The following is a 22,343-nucleotide window of genomic DNA, read 5'->3' on the forward strand; positions in this document are numbered from 1 at the left end:
CAAACGACGCTGCACAGATGCTGTAGGTTCTGTTATGCAAGGCTGTGTTAAATGGAGTAGAAGAAGACAAAAACAAAACCAGAAGTCTTAACTATGAAGCAATATCAGCATACCTAGGGTGTCTTTTTATTGTCTGGCATCGCTTAACCTTCCTGTTGTCTTTATTTACCGGCACCAAAAAATATTGTTTCCTTGTCCAAAAATGCAGCAAAAAAAATTCAGCAAATTTCAGAAAATTTGCAAAAAACCTTCAGGAAGGAAATTCCAATAATTCCTTAAAGGTTTTATTTTTTAAAAATCCCTCAAATTTGGCAAGAAAAGTCTTCAAAAAATGAGTAAAAATCTTCCCAGAAATTCTTAAAAATGTCCAAGTGACGACATATATATATCAGTAAAACTTCTATTTTCTTTAAGAACATTCACAAAAAAAAGCAACCAAAATCCAGTGAAATTTGCTGGATTTTGGTGTTTTTTTTTGTGAAAAAAATGTTAAATAATTTCCCAAAAATGTTGAAAATGTTGACATAATTTTTCCCCTACACATTTTCAAGCTTTAAAATGGGACAATTTGACCTGCAGGACGACACGAGGGTTAATCGAACAACCACAGTTGGAATAAGGGCATCATATGAAGCTAGTTAAATACTCGGTAAATCCACCAGGGTTTCTGGAAAGAGGCAGACTAGGCACCAGGTGACAAAAAACAAACATGGACAAGTCTAACGGCACCAAAGTGGCATTTTCTATATATATTTTTTACAAACAAAGAACAAATACAACAAAAATAATGGTGACTAACAGTGCAGCAGCCAAAGGAGGGAGGAAAGCTGCAAAAAAAAACAAAACAGCAAACTGTGTGAATGTTAGCAGGCTTATCAATATCACTTCCAAATTATTAAGGCAGGTCTGACTATAACTACAAGTCTAAATTCTATTAAAAGAATGTGCTGCTTAGATGTTTTCTTCTAGCCTAAGACAGTTTTATTCTGCAGCTGCAGCCCTGCTTTGTTAAATGGTCTGAGAGCGAGTAAAACATGGACATAAAAACATAATACAAAGTGCCAGGTAAGCTGACTCTCATTTCACGTAAAAAGGCTAAAAATAGATGTGTACAACCTAATCCATTTCTCAGAAGAACAACAACAAACTATGGTCCTAATCCAGTATGAGGAGTTTAAAATAGAGCTCACTGGAAAAACAGCACAAGGGTCAGGAAGGAGTGTGTGAATGTGTTGTTTATATCAGTGCCAGTGTACCTTTAATGCATGTGTTGCATAGATGCAGGTTTCTCATTCAAGAGTCGGTTTAATTATGAAGCACAAGATTCTACTCTGAAATTAGAACTGCTCTCCTTTTGTACTACTCATTCTTATGAGACATTTTTGGCTTTCAGCTGTATCCTCGACAGCGTTAAACAGTCATGGGAGCAAGTAAAGAACAATTTTCTAAGAGAGCTGATTGGTCTGTCAGCAGTGTTTTAATTCGCATTCTTCTGTTATCTTGAGCAAAGGCGTTCGATTATCTCGATAATCTTCATAACCTCAGGTCCTGCTTTGTACAGACCTCAGTTGTTTGGAAGCCACTTGAAAAAACACGAAGAAGAACAACCCGAAGAAAACCTTGGCCCTCTTTGAGATAAAAATGGAGGAATTGTTTTCAATCAGGATTGTTTTAATTGTCCTTTTACGTCTGCGGATTTGGGCCATTTTCATGCTGTCTAGAGACAAAGACATCAATAGAAACAGAAACAGCTGATCAGTCACATGAGGAAATCATTTGCAATGTCAAAACTTATACAATTCAAGCTCATTAACTCTTTTTTGGAAAGATGCAACATATTTTTTGTCAAATTTTGCTATTTTGATGGACATTTTCTAATGCATTATTTTGATACGTAAGTGAAAATACATTATGCAAACACAGCAAGAGTAGCTGAACAGAAGTGCTTAAGTATTTACATTACTGAAATCCAACATTCACATATAAATTATTCTATTATAATTATATATCAGCTGTACCAAGTTGAGGAAGCAAAATGAGTTTGGAACCAGTGGCTTTGTGCTATTTCACGTAGTGTCCTCTCCATATTCACAACAGCACTGGCTCTTCACTCTGCCTTCCATCTTTCTCATTCAGAACAACGGCACACACTTTTTATTTCTGCTGAGATCTTCTGACCTAGTTCTGGACAACATGACCCTGAATGTAGTTGGCTTGTGACCCTTTATAACAAAACAAAGTTAACTCAGAATTCGGTGATTCCTGCATATTTTTACGAGCTATGCACATTCGAAACAGAAATAGGTTTCTTTTTCTTTCTCTAAATCAGATGCTAAAACTATCTAGTGTTTCATAATGAATACAACCCATATATCAGGCACATCTTTTAAGCATAAATGTTCAGTAGCAGTAACTAGATTATTAATCATCTTCTGAACACACAGCTCTGCGTTTTACTTGGGAATTCCTGACCTCCAGGCTGCCAGCCAATGTCATCCATTCATTTTGTGTCTGCTTATAGAACTGTGAGTAAACGGAGTGTGACTGACCCTCATCAGCGTATTCAAATTTCTCTTATTTCTTTGGAGGTAGTCCATCCCTAAAAATCACGACTAATTACCTCCATCAGTCCAAAACAAGAAACTAGTTTGCAGCCCATGAATCAGAATGAGCGTGTACAGCTGTTGTTGTTGTTTTTGTTTTTTTCGGTTGGCAGAAATCTTTAGTTGCTCCTGTTTTGCTTTGGAAATGAAGGATTTGCTTGTGATATATTTTTACCCTCCATTGAGGGCACCAGGGGAGTTTTTAACATAGAAATAGTGCTCAGCTGGGTGTTGTTTTCTGTGATAGAGGGTAAGAAAATGATGCAATAACAAAACATTTGTATCATCTGAAGTCTTTCTTCAAAGTTGTATAAATAAAAAGAGGAAAAAAGGAGATGACTATAAAGATTGTTAACTAGCTCCCTGGTTATTACATGAGTCTGCAAAGCAGCCAAGAAAAGGACAAATATCTGCGCTTAATGCGAATAAACACCAGGGCTGGATCACATCTTTGACTAATCAAGTTTCTTGGATGAAATCCATTATATGAAAAATATGGCAACAACAGATGTCCTCTGTTTACCAGCCGCAGCAGCATGGCTGATGTTGTTTTCACCTTGTGAGTCTGTATGTGAGTGAGTTGTGTGTTTGTGTGTGTGTGTCATCATGGCAAACTGTGGTCATGGAGGCATCGACTGCAACAAGAACTATAAAGGCAGTTTCGAGCACTTTGGCAGTTAAAATGTCTGGGGAAGGATTTGTTGAAGGCAATAACAATAACTGTAAAAAACATCATGAAACTACAGGTGCAGAGATGAGATTAAATGAAAGCCAAGTTCAGAGATAGGTGTGGTCCAACCTGTGAGCACTGAGCATTCAATTAATCATGAGTAACAACATACTGTAACAGGAAAAGCATCCAGAGAACGCAGGACTCCACCAAGGCTGCTCAGTCATTCTATCATTTCTGACAAATGAAATCTTTATTTTAAAAAATGACCTCGTGCTGAGCAGAGGCGTGTGTTATGCATGTGTATGTTACGTACGGATACTGAATCATGTGACCTAAATATGTAGCGGGCGGCGGGAATTTATGGGACTCAGAAACACCTTCACAATTTAATCAGTTATTCCTTGTATCGTTTAGTAGGATCACAATCATGTGATCATCAGCAGGCAGCTGACGTAGTGTTCACTTGTTGTCATAGTTACAGTGACAGGAAATACTTAACAAATCCATCGACTATAAGCCGCCTCACTGCCAAAATCTAATCAGGTGGTCCTTATGTTATTTCTGACCTTATTCTGTTTTTGAGTAAAGTTGTGCAAAGACGGATTCACGTGTGCAGATTGTCACATAACTCTGCCGTGTTCCTTGGCGGTGTAATAGTAACTGAGTACTTGTACTTCTGAAAGTCATTATGTTGACAGCAAGCAGGTACCTCTGAGCCTGAAACAGGAAGAAAACTGCAGTTCCTTCAATGGCCACTCGAGATTTGCTCTATAAGCGAGTCAATCCCCAAAGATCCCCATGTTAAAATGTCCAACTTTACAGCAAAAATAAACATGTTTACAGCCTGATACAAAAATAGCTTTGGTCCTTATAGCTAATGTTACCATTCATGACAACTGTAGGAGAATAAATTGTTTTATAACACACCTGTTTAAATTATATTAAGGTGTAAAGTTATGCAAAGTAGAAGAGAGCAGGTAGCAGCAGGGTGCGGATTTAAAAGTCAGTTTCCAGCAGCTTTTTGTTTCTACAGAAACTTATAGAAACTCACTGGTTTATTATAATGTTCCCCGACACGTATATGAGTTTGTATGTAGCCTCCAGGAATGTTAATAATGACAAGACAGCCTATTAAAATAATATACAGGTGATCTGTGATCTCTGCTTAAGGTTAGCCTCCATTTCACTTAAATTTTAATGTAAATCTGCATCAGATCAGATTACCACTGCTCATGAAACAAATGACCTGTGTCTCTTAAATTACAATTAAAATCACGACTATTTGGATCAAAATTCATATTTGAATACCACCACAACAACCGAATATTTGGACATTCGGGTCCAGCTCTTGGAAATACAAGGTGAATAGTTGTTAATTTGCGTATGGTTGCTAATCAGTAACTGGGGGTAATACAACAGACAGTAAAAGACAGTAAACAACTAACAAAAGATAAAAGAAATGTGGATAACTGTGGGAAATGGAATGAAGGATTAACACGAGACATTAGAAAGCATCTGTAGCAAAAGGTGTGCTATTTTCTTCATCACACGTCTCAAATTTTGCCAAAGTTTGTCAACACAATAGCGTCACGACTGTGCAAGATGCTGTCAGAAAACTCCACAGGTGTGTAGTTGAAATTAAAATGAGGATGCCGTGGTGCGACTTTGTTATGGGTCTGAATGTTGGGAGCCAGAAGATCGTCTCTAGCTTTCTGTGGCAACATTTACATGCTGTAAGAACTTTGCAAAGCCAGGTGACTGTTTCTGTGAAGCTGCATATATTTTCTTCACAACGTGCCCTGACAGAAAGAAAGAAACGGAGACTCTGAGAGGAAGCAGGGGTACGCTGGTGTAACTATGACTGGCCCATTAACAAGGCTGGTTGTCAGTGTCAGCGGGCTCAGCTGTGGACGGCGGGCAACAGTAGCTCTGGAGGAACATTGTTAAAAATGGAGCAGCTCTGTCAGATCTGGACATTCTCCTAAAGTCTACATGAGGTCACGGGGCGCATGGTTAACACCAGCAGAGGAGAATAACAAGTCCGGTGCTTTGTACAGATTGACTCTGAGGACTGTCCCAATGTGAATATCAAACCTATACCGTGACAAATAGGCAAAGAGGGCGAGGGATGAAGGGCCGGGCGAGAGTTGCGAAAAAGAAGGGCAGAGAATTGATGGAAAGAGGTTGCCGGGGAGGAAGGGAGGGAGAGCAGGAAGATGTGAGGCAGATGGAGAGAGGTGACAGTGCAGAGAGAGAAGGGGAAAGGAAAGAGAGCAAGAAAGAGACAGAAAGGGGGAAGGGTTGTGTTTAATTAGCGGCCCTGGAGAGTGTCTTGGTTGAGCCAAGAAGGAACATGGGATGTTCTCTAATTGGCCCTGCTCTGTGGAGAGCGAGGGAAGGAGGGAAGGCGAGAAATGGAGGAGACAGACACAAGAGGGAGAAGGAAAAAAGGGGGAGGAATGACTGGACTTTTGTCTGCTTGCAAGCTGTTGTGTATGCATTTGCCCACAGAGATATGCAGACTTTGTTGCTGCATTCATTCCATTTTACTTACAGTCGCCACATTCATTTACGCTGTATAATTAAAGCGTACATAATGGAAAATGATGTTATGTTAGCTGGAACAATTACACTATATTACTTTAGACTGCTTCAGAGTTTTCCAAAGTTTTACTTGTTAAATAGGTTTTACTTCATTAATTATAGTTCTGAGACTATTACTATTTATTAAATACATCGTGTAAATTAATAGTTTGACTCCAGAAATGTGCTTGTTTTCTTTGTCGCAGAGGTAAATGTGAAAATTAACGCCTGATCTGATGCCAGCCTCACTTAAAACTTCTATTTTTTCACTCAGTTGTTGAAACAAATCAAACAAGACAATTAGTGAGGTGCTAATAAGTGGATTTTTCTTATTTGTTTTATTAAAAATTGAGTGACAGCTGCTTTCAGTCTATAAGTGAAACTACAGGAACGTGTCAGGATTTCTGTCTCAGTCGTTCATTCAGGTCATGTTGCCTGTTTTCCATCCGTTAATTCTTGTCTAATTTCAGATCAATACATGTCTATTATTCATTCCTGGTCGTATTGTCTTCATGCACTTTGATTAAGTTTCTCAGACTAGTCTTGTTTACGTCTGATCTGTTTTTGGCCTCAGTCTGCCGCCCAGAAACTTGGCTTTTCCTTCGTCTGTCTGCCTCAGCGTTGAACTACAGATGGACTTTTATCTGCCTGACTGAGTCGTACATTTGTGTCTGAGCTGTGGCAGTAAGGTAACTGACAATGGTCTCGTTATTACCACACGAACATGCAGTGAACTTCACTCTCAGTTCCTTCACTGGAAAAGTAAGTTCAGCTGAGGAAAGTAAGTTCTGCTGCTGCCTTAAAAATGTGAGGTTGCTGCACTTCGGCTGATTAATTAGTTCAAAGCCATCCCATGAGTTCTGAAAGTGTAAAACTTGCAGAGTCAAATTAACTGAACTTGAGAAAACAAATTCAAGTTTTAGGAATTTTCTTCTTTGCTTAACACTGAGAACTTACCGGGTCAGCTTTAAAGGCCGTTTTTGTCCCGAGTACGAAGTCAGTCGCTTCGCCCGCTGCTGGTTACAGTGAAATAAACGATGTCTAAATATGTAGGACCTGAACAATAGACTGTATATAAAGTGGACGTAGCATCTGGCTCCAGAATTGAAGCCAACCCGGAAGTGTCAAAAACTTGCAATATCCCGCCGTCCGCTAGGGTTGGCTCCAAAAAGCTTTTTCTCCATAGACCCCAATTCATTTTTGGAAAAACTAAAATTTGATAGACTGATGTTCTACAGCTCAGGATTTTTTCCCGTTAGTTTTCACGGTCAAAATGAGAGATCAGGTGGCCGATCTTAAAATAAATCAATACTGAATTTAAAATAAATCGTTAAAGTTGGCGGAGCCAGGGGGCGTGGCTATACTTGATAGACAGCAACAGAAGCCTCTGCGGTAAAATGTGGGCGGGATAAGAGAGTCCTCAGCCAATCCTGCCCCTAGTTGCTCTCCGGTCCAGCCTGTTTGATGACGCTTTTTACGTCACTGGCTCCAAAAAATCCAAAACGGCGACCAGGAAGTAGCAAAATCCGGGCTTCATTTTCTCGGCGTTGAAACCAACGGGTGACGTCACGGTTAGTTTACGCCTGACCTGAACCAAGTATTAACCTTTGTTGTGGGTAGAATTGTTTTTATTGTTATGAAAAGAAACAACTATAACTTATTCTATCACGTATTAAAGAAACACGGCAAGTTGAAAACGAGAGTCTTCAACATCTCTGGTGATTTGTGAATTAACCCCCCACATCTGTTTCTGGCAGTGCATTCATACAGGATAAGCGATGTTTGTATTGACATTACAGCCTGGATGTGATGTCAAATCTGCTGCTGTAACATCATTTGTGCTTTCCAGAACCCTTAGGCCAATAGTCGCTGTTAGAAGCCGATGTTGTAACAACTCTATTGTTAGGGTCTCGTCAGGTTTAGGGACAAAAGTCACTTGGTTAGGTTTATGGAAAGCTTGTTGTTCGGGTTAAAATGATCACTTTTATTGTGGTTTGTAGTCGTCATGGCAACAGTAAACACTTATCTCTTTCTCACTTATTTGTTCAACCTGACATGTTTCCCACGATAGCAGCCATTTATGGGGTCTGAAACATTTCACTTTTTACATCTTTCCAAGAGCTTTGAAGAGACAAAGTTTTACACCAAACAGTGCAAAGCAGGGCAAGCACCGTGAGCCTCCTATGGCTTTATAAATGAAATAAACAGGCTGACAAGTTTACACGTGTAGTTAGATTATTTTCTAAAGAAACAAGTTCAGTAGCAGTCCAATCGTGAGTCATTTGGTTTTGATGGTTGAGTAAATTTAGCTGAATCAGAGCAAATCATCAGTTAATTTAAAGATGATTTAACAAAAACATTTAGATCACTACATGGTAATGCATCTCATGACACTTTGTCAGAGATTACAACCACCAATATACACTATTTTCAGGGACCCACATGATTCAAAATTACATTGATAGCATAGAAGGAAAAGGTTCTAGTTATCTAAAAAAAGTAAATCAAGTGACATCTTAGAGTTCAACCTGCAGAACAGTTTGCTGTCTAGATGAAACCTGCACCTTTTGTAACTTGTAATTTTATTTATGCAATTTGAAAACTTTGCAATTACCTCTGTATTCCACAATCTCACACGTGATTTCATGTGTTTTATATTTACTGTACCTATATCTACTGTAGCTTTGACCGCAGCTGCTTGAACAAACTGTATATCTTGAACAAAGGTAAAAAAAAATACAAAGTTAGCACAACCCAAATCAATAATAACCACACTTAGTGTCTTCTAGATGCAGTTTGTTGGGAAGGACACTTCTGTTTTCAACATGAAAATGCCCTCAAGCACAAATTCAAGTCCATGAAGAACTGTTTTTCCCTTTGTGGCCTCCAATAACTTGACTGGCCTGCACAGAGCAATGACCTCAACCCCGTCCAGCACCGTGGGGACCAACAATGACTCCAAACCGAGCCTCACTGCCCAACATCAGTGACCGACCTCACAAAAGCTCTCACGGCTGCACGGAGGCAAATCTCGCCTCGTGTGTAGGCGGATCGATAGATGTACGTAGTGCAATATGTAACACATAAAGCGAGGAAAACTCCACGAGTCTCTACAAATGATTTGCTCACATATTGACATCTCGCAGTAATGTGTGCATGTGCTTTCACTGCGGAGGGTCAAGGAGAAACCGGGTTGCCATGACACGCAACAAAAAGGAGAGGAGTGAAAGCTCAGAGGATATGAATAAGGGAGCAAGAGAGATGGATGAGGGGAGTGGGGAGAGGCAGAGGAGCGACAGAGATGGATGGAGTGAAGAGTCTGGCTGTACAGGGGCACCGCTACAGAGAGAGACAATTCACAGATGCACAGAGGAGATCTGGGGGAGGCTTTGGAAAAATGACAAGTCAAGAAGTTGGGGAAGGAGGGATAATGAGCAGAGACAGGGAGGAGGAAGTGTGTGTTTGTGTACAAAAGGGACAGACGGAGGCCGAGAGGGACACATGAAGGGAAAAAAATGAAGTTTATTGGAGAAAATTTACAGAGGGAAGGACGAGATGTGGGAAGAGAAATGCAAAAATGTGGATTTTCAGGCAAAGCACTGACGAATAAACTGAAAAAGAGAGCAAGGAAAAACAGATTGAGAATCTACAGGGAGAAGGCCCCATCCAGAAAACAGATCGGGCCAGCTCAGCATGTTCTTCTTCATCCACTCCATTTAGGATGGTGGCATTATTCTAACCATAGCCCCAATCAATAGCTGTGACAGCATATTGGTGATCAATCAAAGTGCCAGGACAGAATTGATCATGCTCAGTCAAATGTGACATAAACAAGGCCTGACGATCGATACGATGTTAGTGTATTCAGTCCAAGACAAACACTCTGTATCTCAATTAACTGCTCATTTTGCTGGAGTATACTTTGATAAAGGGGTTATTTATGCACATCTCAAAAGCAGCAGAGTGAAAGATGATGTGTCAGAGAAGCCAGTGGCCACAAAAGATTTGAGTAGCAGCTTGCATCGTATTGTTACCATCACTTATCTAGCTATACGTTGCACTTATTCAGGCAAGAAAAATGCCTATTGAGATATCACTTTAAACCATCTGTTTCACCTTGTCTTGTGCACTGAGTGAAAAAAAGCAGTGAATTTCCAGAAACAAGTATAAAATAGAGTTATAAAACATACACACCAGAAGCATTTAGGTTTACGTGAGCGAGTTGCTGAAGAGACAATCAGCAGAGAAACAGGAGCTGGGGAGTCTTTTTCCCTGCAAAGTTAATAACACAGCATACCACAGCAAAACAATCAGATAGTGAAGAGCCACAAGAGGTGCCTTAATTATAGGTAGGAGCTAATTATGCTAGATTGTAGTTATGCTTGCCGCACAGACGTCACTATATAATGAGACAGAATGGAGCGAGGGTCAGCCGGAAGGTGCAGAAGGCATCGGACCACGCGTCTCGATGCCGAGGTCACACCAGATCCAGGAGCAGATTTAAAATCTTCATTAAACCTCCGATAATTGTGTAGGATGTAAATGAAGCTTTAAGACTGATACCCCGACGCTTAACTCGGTCTAATGGAGAAAAGAGTGACCGTGATACATGGTTGGAAGCACGCTGTTTCACATTGCGGATAACCCCTGCTAACCCCGTGTACCCGCTACACCTGCAATTAAACGATAATGCCTTTGGGAGGGAAAACGAGAGAGACGCTCGCTGCTCAAAGCACAGATGCTTCTATCAAAGCTAAATGATCCTCTGCCTGACCTCGGGTGTACCCAGCCGCGGCGCTTGGGGAGCTTTCGCAGCCGTAATGCACCATTATGATATCGAACAGCCGATAGCTACCCCCGCTTCTCCCACCACCTCCTCCCCCCGTGCTGACCTCCACACAAACCAGATATGCTCCACTATCCTCCGCCCTGTTCAAGGCTACGGGGGAGCACTAGCATCATTTCCATGAGTTGAAACCCCCGAGGAGCAAGCAGAATGGCTAAATTGACCAGATTACTGAGACTAATTGGTCCAATCGTGAATAACTGGCTCATTAAGGTGTGCCAGGAGATAACGAAGCACAACACGCATGCAAAGTAAACAGGCGGAGTAAACACACAAATGCAGTATGCACAGGCTACTGTTCACTTGGAATTGCGAGCTGACACACACGCACATATACACACTCCTGCAGTACCTGGTTCCAGATAATTGAGATTGTTGGAGTATAGCTCAGCATGTATTAATGAGATCTTTGTAAAAGGGTCAGTTTGTCCAAATTGCAAATACCTGCTTCCTCACTGACGCCCTGTAGTATCTAGGCATGTGGACGAGTTCTCTTTTGTTCACCAAGCTCTGGGAAATCTGCCTCTGAAGGTTTCTATTTCCACTTTAATTTATACAACTATTTTTCTACCCAAGCACAAGCCCCAATGCAACCTTGATAAATTATAGGAAAGGCTTTAATTACGGCCAGCAGCACAATTTGGCAAAATTAAATTCTTCGTACGGTTGAATGGTGCGCCCAAACCAATAGCAGTGTAGGTAGGGAGCAAGATGTCAAGTTGGGGAATTAAAGGTAACAATATAATAAAACCTTCGAGCAAAAATGAGAACGGAGGAAGAATTTCTGTGCCTAAAACTGCAGTTCCTCGAGTGGACACTTGAGGCTGGCTACAAAAATGAGTCAATCCCTGTTGACTCTCATGTGAAGATGCTAGAATTTACAGCAGAAACAAACATATTTACCACCTGATACAATAGATGGTTTCGGTCTTTTCATGGCAACTACAGAGGGGTGAATTTTTATATCACTTGAATTACATTAAGACTTAACATTATACAGAATAAAGGACGTGGTTGCGTTTCTTGCACCTCACTTCCGGCATCAAAATGAGGAAACTGACTCTTACATTCTTCTACTTAATCCCTGTAATAGTTTCTTTGTATCAAACAGCTTTTCCTGTGTATGCAATTTTCCAAAAACCATGAAGGGAAAATTAAAAAAGATTGTATTCAATATTAAAAAAGTAGCTTTGTACAAAAAATCAATGTAAAATGCATCTTTAAAGAGCATTTCCTATGTCAGTGGCAGAAGCGTGGCACAAATACTGACTAAACTGTCAAAAATGAACACTATTTAAGGAGGTTATCCCTCACATTATGATTCCATTAGCACCCCAGATTCTTCCTTGTTTGACCCACAGAAAACCTACGCAGAATTAGTCTGATTCTTAGACCCTGTGAGCGTTTTCAACCCCTTCTTCATTCCAGATCTGGAACCTAACCTTTGCTCTAAATCTGCACCGTTTAAAGCCTACAGGCCACAAAAACACAAATAAATTGGATGCATGGAAGGTTACCGTCTTATTCCCTAATTTATCATCATGTTCCATTGTTGCCTTGTAGGTTTTGGTTTATACTTTTACTGGAGCACTGACAATTCAGAGGATTTACATTATATGTTGCATGCTTTCATTTATGGCATTTATTTACATATGCTAGCATGATGCCTTCTGGATTCTATTTTTAATCAACATAATTAAAAAACATGGATAATTAAGGCCTTCAGCAAGTTGCAAATCAGTAAAAAAAATTCGCTGACAACATATTTGAGTTATTTTTTTAATACAATATCTAATTTTTACCTCTTTAAGTAACAAAAGCATACCTTTTCTAGTCATGCTTAAGGACAAAGTAAGAAGGAAGACTGTGATTTAAAGTCACTGAATGCACAAACACATTAGGCTAACCAGTCCAGATGCAAAACCGAGGATGCAAACCCAGGTCTCTGGGTGGGAAATCCTGCATTTTCTGCACTGACCATCTATCCTTATCTGCTTCCAGTGAGTAGAATCCAGCAGTTTGTTCCCGAGAAAGATCAGTCTACAAAAACATCCAAAGATTGATGTCTTAAATCCCGTATAGATAAAACCTGAACTATCTCCAAGGCTAGCTTCTACTACAGATAAGAAAGTAAGATGTATTTTTTGTAATTTGGTAGAACTGACCCTTTAATGTAACCAGAAGGTCAGCTGTTATGTTCTGAAGGCTGACATACAGGCAGTAAATAATTAATCGAAAAGATGTTTATGGTCAGCAAAAGCATGCCAGCGGAGGGAACGGAGTGTTTCCTAGCGCTTAAGGCCTCCATCGCTCCATCGCCCCTTCACTCCACCAGCCATCCCTCCATCACAGAGTGAGAGAGGGGAACGGACAGCATCGCCCGAAGCCAACGGAGCAGTAGAGCGAGCAGAGGAGAGAGAGGAGGAGAAAATAAAGGGAGGCTGGTGTAGAAGTACAGTAAGATGGAGCAAAAGAGCAGGAGAGCCAAACGCCGAGGAGTTGTTCTCTCCTCTGGTTATCCTCCATCACCCCGCCTTGTGTTTTCTCCATCCCCGTGACTCTCTTCATGGCCCTTTGGCTCCGTGACCCCCGTGTCGGCTGCCATTTCTCAGCCCGGCCCTGTCACTCTCCTTCCCGGCTCACATGCAGCCCACACCGGAGGGTCGAGTGTCGTCAGCGGAGCTTGAACCTCACACCATTGTTGTAAGACAGAGCAGATCCTGTGACGGACTAAATGTGACAGTTGAGCCGCTGACCTTTGGTCCGGAGACGACAGACAGAAACCGGCGGCCGAAGCACACATGGGTACTTCATACATACGGGAACACGCCCAGAAAGAAGGAACACACACTTTCTTTCTCATGGGTTAGAGAGCGTGCACGAGGATGCAGCGGGAATAAATGCGTCTGAGAGTACGATGTAGATTAAAAATCAGGATAATGATGAAAACCTCTCACCTAAAAAACAATAATCACACTGTGAGTGAGTCAGTTTCTCTTGCGCAAAAGGAAATGCATGAAATTATATCGGGTCCTGCTCAGTGGGAAAATGAGTCCATTATTAAGAGGTGCGAGAATAATCACAGTGAAGAACGGCACAAAATATGTGTCAGGCTGCAACAGAAATCAGTCATCTGTGGTAGTTGTCGCTGTTGGTTTTCATCTAAGCTTTACTGACAAGTAAATATGGAAAATAGGGGGGGAAATCTTGTTCAATAATAATAGTAATGATAATAATGATATATGATAGAATATTTTTGCCATCAGGAAAAAACATTTGTTTTCCTCCAACAACAAATGATAAAAATCTAAATAATAATCTGGCCGTTTTTGCAGAACTTTAAAACATCTTTGGTGTATTATATTCTTTCTTACTCAGGTTCGATTGGAAGATGGATGCCAAACTCTTGCATGTTGTATTTTTTAAATCCATACAAAAATCAAACCAAAATGTCAAGCTGTTAGACAGGTGTATGTTTCATTTATTTGTATTTTTTTTGCCAGAAGCTGCTGCCAGTTTAAATTGATAGAAACAGCAGAAAGTCAATGGCACCCTTTTACAGTCTTCAAATAAGTAAATAAGCATATTTTCTATGAAAGCAAGGAGGAAAAGAGCAGGTTATTGTATGATGCATTCCAGACCATGCACTCTACAAAATCCAAGGAGCCTTTTTCACAGCTGTAAATTCAGTAGGAGACCATTTGAAAAGGAAACTACAACAAAAACCTCCATTTATATGGTACATCTGCGGGGTACACAAGGTAACAAAAAGGAAAAATACAATTTAATGCCCACTCAGAGACAACAGTCGGTGTCTTCTGCCAGCCAAAAGAGTCGATCAGGACTCAGAGTGTCAGTTCTGAGTCTCCATAGACCTTTTTTCCTGGTAGCAGATGAGTTGAATGTTGACCTGCAGCTCACCTGAACCTCCCCTGATGACACTTACAACTTTATGCACCAGGATGGACTGGTTCCAACCCAACGTTAAGGGAATCTGACATCTCAGATTATGGAATCAATAAACCTGGACACTGTGTCATCCATTTTTAACAAACATGTTGAATGTGAATGAGTGAGGAGGACACACAAACACAATTCATACTTTCATCTGTTGGTCTCTAAAAGTCTTGTTTTCCTTTTTGATGAACGTATCTGATGATATTTTTAAGTTGCTATCAAATTCAACAAATCCCACAATTTATATGCATGTGGAAATCATTTGTTAATATTTCAGAAACCATTTGAGGGAACTCTTCTGGACAGCAGAAGCTCAATTCTTTATTCACGGAAGTTGTTTGGAAACCAGACATGGATAAATAAGAAATGGTTTTGAAGTTAGATCTAAAGGTATCTGACCTCTTCTGTATCTAGAGTGACATACATTTCAAAATTGATCTGGAAATAGATGCAATATTAGATAGATGCTGAAATATTAACATTTTTCCCAGTATTTGTGTTAGTGTGGTAACACTACACCTACTTTCCTTTAAATCTCCTTATAATGAGTTTTTTCATGAATGTAGCTGAGTTGCTAATGTGTAGAAAGATGACGATCTTCCTAATCTCACCTCCAAAGCTCTGATTAGTTCATTCTGCTTAGTCAGTTGTTTCCCTAACTGAGAAAACATAACACTTATGAGAATCACCGAACAAGTCAGAAATGCATTCAGACATCTGGAAATGCCAAAAGTCACTTTGGAGTTTTGAAAAACTACTCACACCTGCAGTCTATTGAGGCATCCTTTACATTTGCATCATCCCAGATTAATTTACATACTCCATAAGTTCTGAATTAGTAATGAAGCCATGCCTATGTACAGTAAAATGCACATAAATAATACATGTGCTGTGCATGAGGTTGTATGAAATACATAAACAGCACATTTTGCTACATGTGGCTAAAAAAAAAGAGGCTCAACGCTGGAAAGAGAAGCAGCGGATAACAAGCTCACATCTTAACTAGAGCACTTTCCGTTCGATAACCATTTGTTTTCGTAAATGTCAGTCTTTAAACAGGTCGTATAATCCCTGTAGAGTCGGGCTCCTCGCTACAGTCGCAGGCCGAAGTGAATATTGAAATTACCGGGGATTGGAGGTAAAAGGTTTTTCTGTCACAGCAGTGTTGTGTGAGTTCAGGCTGAAGCGGTCTCTGAGGTATTATTTTTTCCCTCCCCTCCGGCAGTCATCGCTTCTGTTTCCATCAATTCACCTTTTCCTCAGTCGCTCACTATCTTTCCCTCTATTCTGCCCACCGCATTTCACCTTCATTGCCTCCATCTTTTAAAACGCTCCACCTCCGAGTTCAATTCTACGGTCTGATTCGTAATCTGCCTCTTTATCTCTCTTATTTTTGGTGACACACACCATCTCCCTCACTTTCCTTTACCCCTGTGTCTGTCTCCTTTGAGCCTCTGTTCTTCTTCCTCACTTAGAAAATAGCCTGCGTCCGCTCTCTTCCCTTTCTTTTTTCCTTTTTTTTCACGTTGTCTCTCCTCGGAGGGGCCCAATCGCTGACTTTCTTCCCCCCCGCCATCCCTCCTGCTCCCTTGCACTGTTTATTTAAGCAGTTTCACAGTCGCTGCACCCTGCTCCGACTCCATCCAACCTCCAGTCCTCCTCCTCCTCCCTCCATCATCTCTCGTGGACACACTTTGTATTTGTGCCTCTGTATCGCTGCACTCCTTTCTTTTCTCATTCTTCTATCCTCCACTTTATCCCTCCTTCCGTTCACTCTTCCTGCTGGTGCTCCCTGCTTCTTTAGACATTCAGAGATTGTGAGTTGCTTTAAAGACTTCACAGCCCCCCTCTGTGGTTGGAGCTTTTTAGATCTGAGAGGAGACGGCAGCAGAAAAACTGGGCCAAATAGAACGAGGCATAGGCAGGGGAAGAGAAAAAAAAAGAAGTATCTTTACACTTAGACTGTCTCCGAGACATGTAATTGTTAAATAAAAGGAAGATCTTCCCAGGCAGCTCATAATTATCAAAGGAGATGGATGGGCTCAATGGGCAATTTAATAACCTGGAGAGGGCAGGGACTGTCGCATCGAGCTAATGTTTGAAAAGAGCAGCATCAAGACACTAATCCCATTCATTTTAAGTTCTATATTCATTTTTCCTGCGTTAATAATAGCTGCACAAGGACACGCGAGTGCTTCAGTAGCCTTGTCTCCTTCATCTTTTTAGGTTTAAAATGAGTTTGTAATGAAATTATATATATCATATCTCAAATACCTGCTAAGAGGTGTGGAGATTATACTCCTCGAAAGCACTGGATGCTCAGAAGCCAGACACTTTTATCTGCAGAAACTGGACTGATAAGCAGTTTTAACGACGTACACGGAGTCCAAAAGGTGAATGTCATCATTTCCCTAATACAGTGGTAATCCTGAAGATTATCACGAATCAGATCCCATTTTTTTTACACATTTATATTCTGTATTTACCAATCAGAAACAACAGTGAAGGAATCCCCGCTTGATTTACATGCACAAGGGATTCACAGGGAACACCGCATGTCTACAATACATTCTCTCTGTTTGTAATTTAATCTCGCTGATCTCAGTAATAGTGTTTACGGTTCGCTCTCTTAATGCCGTATCAGAGCTGTATTCAATCGCTGCTAATCCAAACAGAACATTTGCTACTGCAGCTGTTCACATTAAAGGTGTTCAGCTGCTGAAGCAGACCTTTATTGTGGCGCAGTCAAAGAGATGCAACGTGTAGATCACTGAGGTTAGCTCAAACAGCAGGTGTTGGAAAACAAATGCACAAACAAGGCAGGTCATTTTCTGCTTCTTTTTTGTTCGGGTCATTTTTTAAAACTTTGCAGCGACGAATGGAAGAAGGAAAAGACGCTGAGCGGTCAGACGATGAGATACAAGTGACAGGTTGCACATTGATCCTCAGTAACATAGCCAGCTTTAACCCTGTGAGACCCAAATATAGGACAAAAGAAAAGAAAAATAGAATAAAGAAAATCTATCTATCTATCTATCATTCATACATGTAAACCAAATATAGAAAAAAGAACAAAAAAATAAACAAAAATATATTAGGTATGTATATATATATTTATATATATAATTTATTTTCATATTATTTTTGTATATTTGGGTTTTTATATATATATATATATATATATATATATATATATATATATATATATAAACCCCGCAACCCCGTGTTCCCATATAGAAAAATAATGAAAATAAATTATATATATATTAGTAAAAAATATATAAAAATATAGAATAATATATTATATAGAAAAAAATGAGCAAAAAAGTAAATAAAACAAACAACAAAATATAAAGACAATAAAACACACACATATATATATAGAAAATATAGAAAAAGTAGTATATATTATTTGTTTTTGTTTTGTTTTATTTCATTTTTTGCTCATTTTATTCTATATGTGGATCATATATATATATCAAACAAAGCAAATATATTGATGTAAATTTAGAAAAGATAAAAAAGAGAAACATAACATATATATAGTATTTATTTTATATAAATAATAGAAAGTAATAATTTCAAGAAAAAATGATGCTGTGTTTTTACAACACTGAGTTTTCCAGTGTTAATGTGTCCCACTGCTGTGTGGAAAACTACTTGTGCAGCATGAAAACAGATGATGACTGTTTATAACATGATGGGAAAAAAAGGAGGATTATTGAATGTCTTCTTTATTAGAAAAAGAAGAATTTGTTTGGCTGCCTTCTAAACAAACACCTGCAGGACAGTAGAAACCAGCAAGAGTCCCATTCTCTTCCCTTCAGGTGTCCCTCCAAAACTAGTCCTCCAAAACACATAAAAGTGCACTGCTGCGTAATGTTGGAGGACTAATTCACTAGAGACAGTGTCCATGGGGAGCAGTACATGGCAAATTGCGCCCTTGTCCACACTATTATGGATATTTTCCCCAACTGTTTAAAAAAAGCTGCCCACATGACAAAGTTTCCATCAAAATATCCCCGTAAATACAAAAAAAAAACCACTAATCAATGCTCTAACAAGTATGCTGTGCCACTCTATGGGCCGGTTCATGCTTTCTATGTCTGTGTGTGTTAACTGATAATTTACATATGTGGCTCTGATCGTACTACAGAATGTCGTCGCATTGCCCCAACTGTCAAACAAAGCAAAACATATGGACATTTTTACAGGATTGAGAAGCAAACTACTATGGAAGCCTAGCCTAGCCATGCTACACCCATGTTTCTGATGGCACAAGGGTCTAGGAACGCTCTAGGAACGCTCGACAGGGAGGGAGGCGGGCTAAAAGGTTGTCTATCAAATCCCTCTGCAGCAATTGGGTAGGTATGCAACCAATCAGCGCAACGAATAGGCTGACGTAGTTCCGAGAGCACCGGCGGATTGTGGCTAAGTCCCATTAGCTTCCCAACCAGCGGAGCCAACTGGTATGTTAAGGATTTGCCATATCCCGTCGGCATAAGTCCAAATACGTCTTTCTTTTCAATGAAACACTTCAGTGCCGTTCTTTGTTTATCTTTCAAGTTGAATTTTAGCTTCAAATCTTTAAGGGCTGTGGCCAAAACCGAGTCGAAAGATAACTGTTTATTGTGCGCCGGTTGTTTCTGTCAGAATCGTCGCGCCTCTGTCGTCACTTAGTTACGCCCGCCTTCTGACTCTACACTTCATGGTGATTGGTCCGGCCAGTTTTAGGAGAATCCAGCCTCGAGCCTTATGGAGGGTAACTAGACCCTCCCTGGCAGAGAATTAAATTCGTTGCCGTGGGTTGTCTAGCGCGGCTAGGCTAATGGAAGCCTGTTTCCGCCACTTGAAAAAAAAAGTCAAATGCTATCTCATAATTATAACTTAGTATCTCATAATTATGACTTTCTAACTCATAATTATGACTTTCTGTCTCATAATTATGACTTTATATCCCATAATTATGACTTTCTATCTCATAATTATGAGATAGCATTTGACTTATTTTTTTTCCAAGTGGCGGAAACAGGCTTCAATAAACTACAGATTGGAACCCAGGACCACGTCAGTGAATATTCCGTCGAGCACAGCGTGGACAGAGCACAGGATATCTGGAGAACTTAGAGCTTTCCACTGCATTTGATCTCCGTAAATGGGAAGTGTTTACAACTCAAAACATGTCGAAAATCTTAGAGCAACTGCTTTAATACAACTCTGTTAGTAATGAATTATCAAGGTGTGAATGACTGAGAATCTCTTTGAAGAGTCTCTCCTCAAAGCAAACATTCGTCTTAAGCACCATTTGTTTTCTTGGCACATTGTAGCGCAGACAGTCAGCTGCATCAGACTGGATACCAGGTTTCTATGTGAAGACTTGCAGATTGGGCTGGATGACAAAATTTCTATCAGGCGTACTCTTGTGGATGGCATGCTTTCGCCTTGAATCAATGAAAATATCATCATCGTTTCTGGTGTGGATGCTGTGGACCAACTGAGATGGGGAGCACCAGATGCAGAGGCTTTTGCATTCTGGTGAAGTGGTGCAGAAATTGCCAAGTTAAGCTGTCAACTTGTAGCTGCTAATGCTAACCAAACATGAAGAAACCAGTGTTTATCTGCATGTTGTTTCAGGCACATTCTGATTACACAAAGCAGCAAAAGGCATGTGTGGATTGAGCCTTTTTGGAGTTGTGAGTTTTCAGAAATCTGCACTTTAGAAGGTGTTTGAAAAAAATCTCTTATCCATTTGCATGTGGATGAGATAAGAGGCCTAAAAGCAGAGGAACATGTTCATTTTGCAAATTATCCTTGTTATTTATTGTGGATAAAATCTAAAACTACCTTATGCCAAAAATGCACCAATAAACTACAGGATCACATTTGCAAAATGTCCTATTCAATATAGAATAACATCAAATACACCATCAAGGGACATCTGATCATAACTACAACAGACAGACAGAGAACCTAACATAAACATGCTGAAACCTGCTAGCTCTAATGAGACATAAGGAGGATGGAATACAGAAATAGATATTATTACCTGACATTTCTGACAAGATGCTGCAGGTTTAGATGAAACTGTAAAATGCAGCTGCACTTCGTCTGCCAGTCTCGTTTTATCTGCTTGATAAGGTCCAGCTATGGACCAATAGCAATAATTAGGCAGAGTAATTTTACAGGCCTGTGACTGCCACAGATAACAGATGTTTTTCTTTTTATTCCCAGAGCACTTGATTTACGGATTTCTGTCACTATGCAAAGAGACTTTCAACAAATGCAACATAAAAATGCTGCCGGAATAGATTGAAGTCTCTGGCTTTAACATACAGAAAGCTCCACCCGAGCTTGTAAAAATCCTCCAATTTGTGCTTAGTGACACCTCAGCGACATCACACTGACAGGGAGCGGGTCTACTAGTACCTCCACTTCCCACAAATGAAGCAAACACTCTGAAATCAGATCTGATCAGACATTCACTTGGTTTTTGTTACTGTATTCCATTACAACGAACCTCTACTATGTGGCTGTACTCCACCACCACCCACTCGTTTACACAAACACACACATTCACACTCGCCACCAAAGCCCATCCCCTACATCATTCGCCGCTCCATTGACAGCTCGAACGCTTTGTAGTTCTATAGAAACGGTTGTATTCTGCGTTCCCCTTTCTCTCAACACTACTTTCTGGCCCTGTGAGTCTGGGGAACTGTGCCATCGATGACAGTAATGTATTCCGGCCCTCCCCACAGGCCTCCATGGACCTGGCTCCCTTCCTCGTCTTTTCCTCCTGGGACTTCCTTGATGTTGTGGGAGCTGAGGCCTGTTGACTACCTCCCCACCCATCCTTTTATAATGTGTTTCCTCCCCTGTTGATTCTGTCTTTCCTGCCTTTATTATGGGTTAATGTCTTTTCTCCGAGACCCGGCAAACAGGATTGGAGAATGTGGAAGAGGAAAGGCACGAGACAGAAAGAGAGAGAGAGAGGATACGGTGCCATACAGTCTCACAAACTGAAATACAGATTATGTGCTGTAGACCCGAATAATGACAAGATTACATTCCTGCTCCAAAAATTGGATTTTGTGACAATAGCATGATTTGGATTGTGAAAGAGTGGCACAAATCGGATGAGCTTTTTTCTTTTTTTTGAAGTCTTTGTCTCCCATGAGAGGCAACTGTTAGATTTAGGCACGGAAACCAACTTAAATTAGGGATAATATCAAATTTAGGAAGCTAAAATATGTAACAGTTGAGCTGAGAAAGCCACAAACAGAAAAATGTAAATTCACTCTGTGTAAAATCTTTATATCCACTTCACTGCCATCCAGATCTTTGCATATAAATAATAAAGCGCAGTATACTCGTCAGGGTTCTGCTAAATACAGACGATGTAGATGATCAGATTTGCACAAGAAAGCTACAAGTTGCATTTGCTGGTAACTAAAGACGTGACACTGACACACTTTTTACCAATTCAAGGTAATGCATGAGAGAATGGGAAGCAATCTGCATCCATTCATTGCCCCTTTATTGTCAGTGTGTGAGTCGATTGTAGCTTTTAAAATCAGACCTTCACCATCTTTCCCAGATACCTACAACCGCTGGTGGACTCATTTCTATGTCAAGGACTCCAGATTAATTTTCACTCAATCGTGCAAAGCCTCAAAGTTTC

Source organism: Acanthochromis polyacanthus, chromosome 11 (genome assembly GCF_021347895.1).
Source record: "Acanthochromis polyacanthus isolate Apoly-LR-REF ecotype Palm Island chromosome 11, KAUST_Apoly_ChrSc, whole genome shotgun sequence".
In the NCBI taxonomy this organism is placed as follows: domain Eukaryota; kingdom Metazoa; phylum Chordata; class Actinopteri; family Pomacentridae; genus Acanthochromis; species Acanthochromis polyacanthus.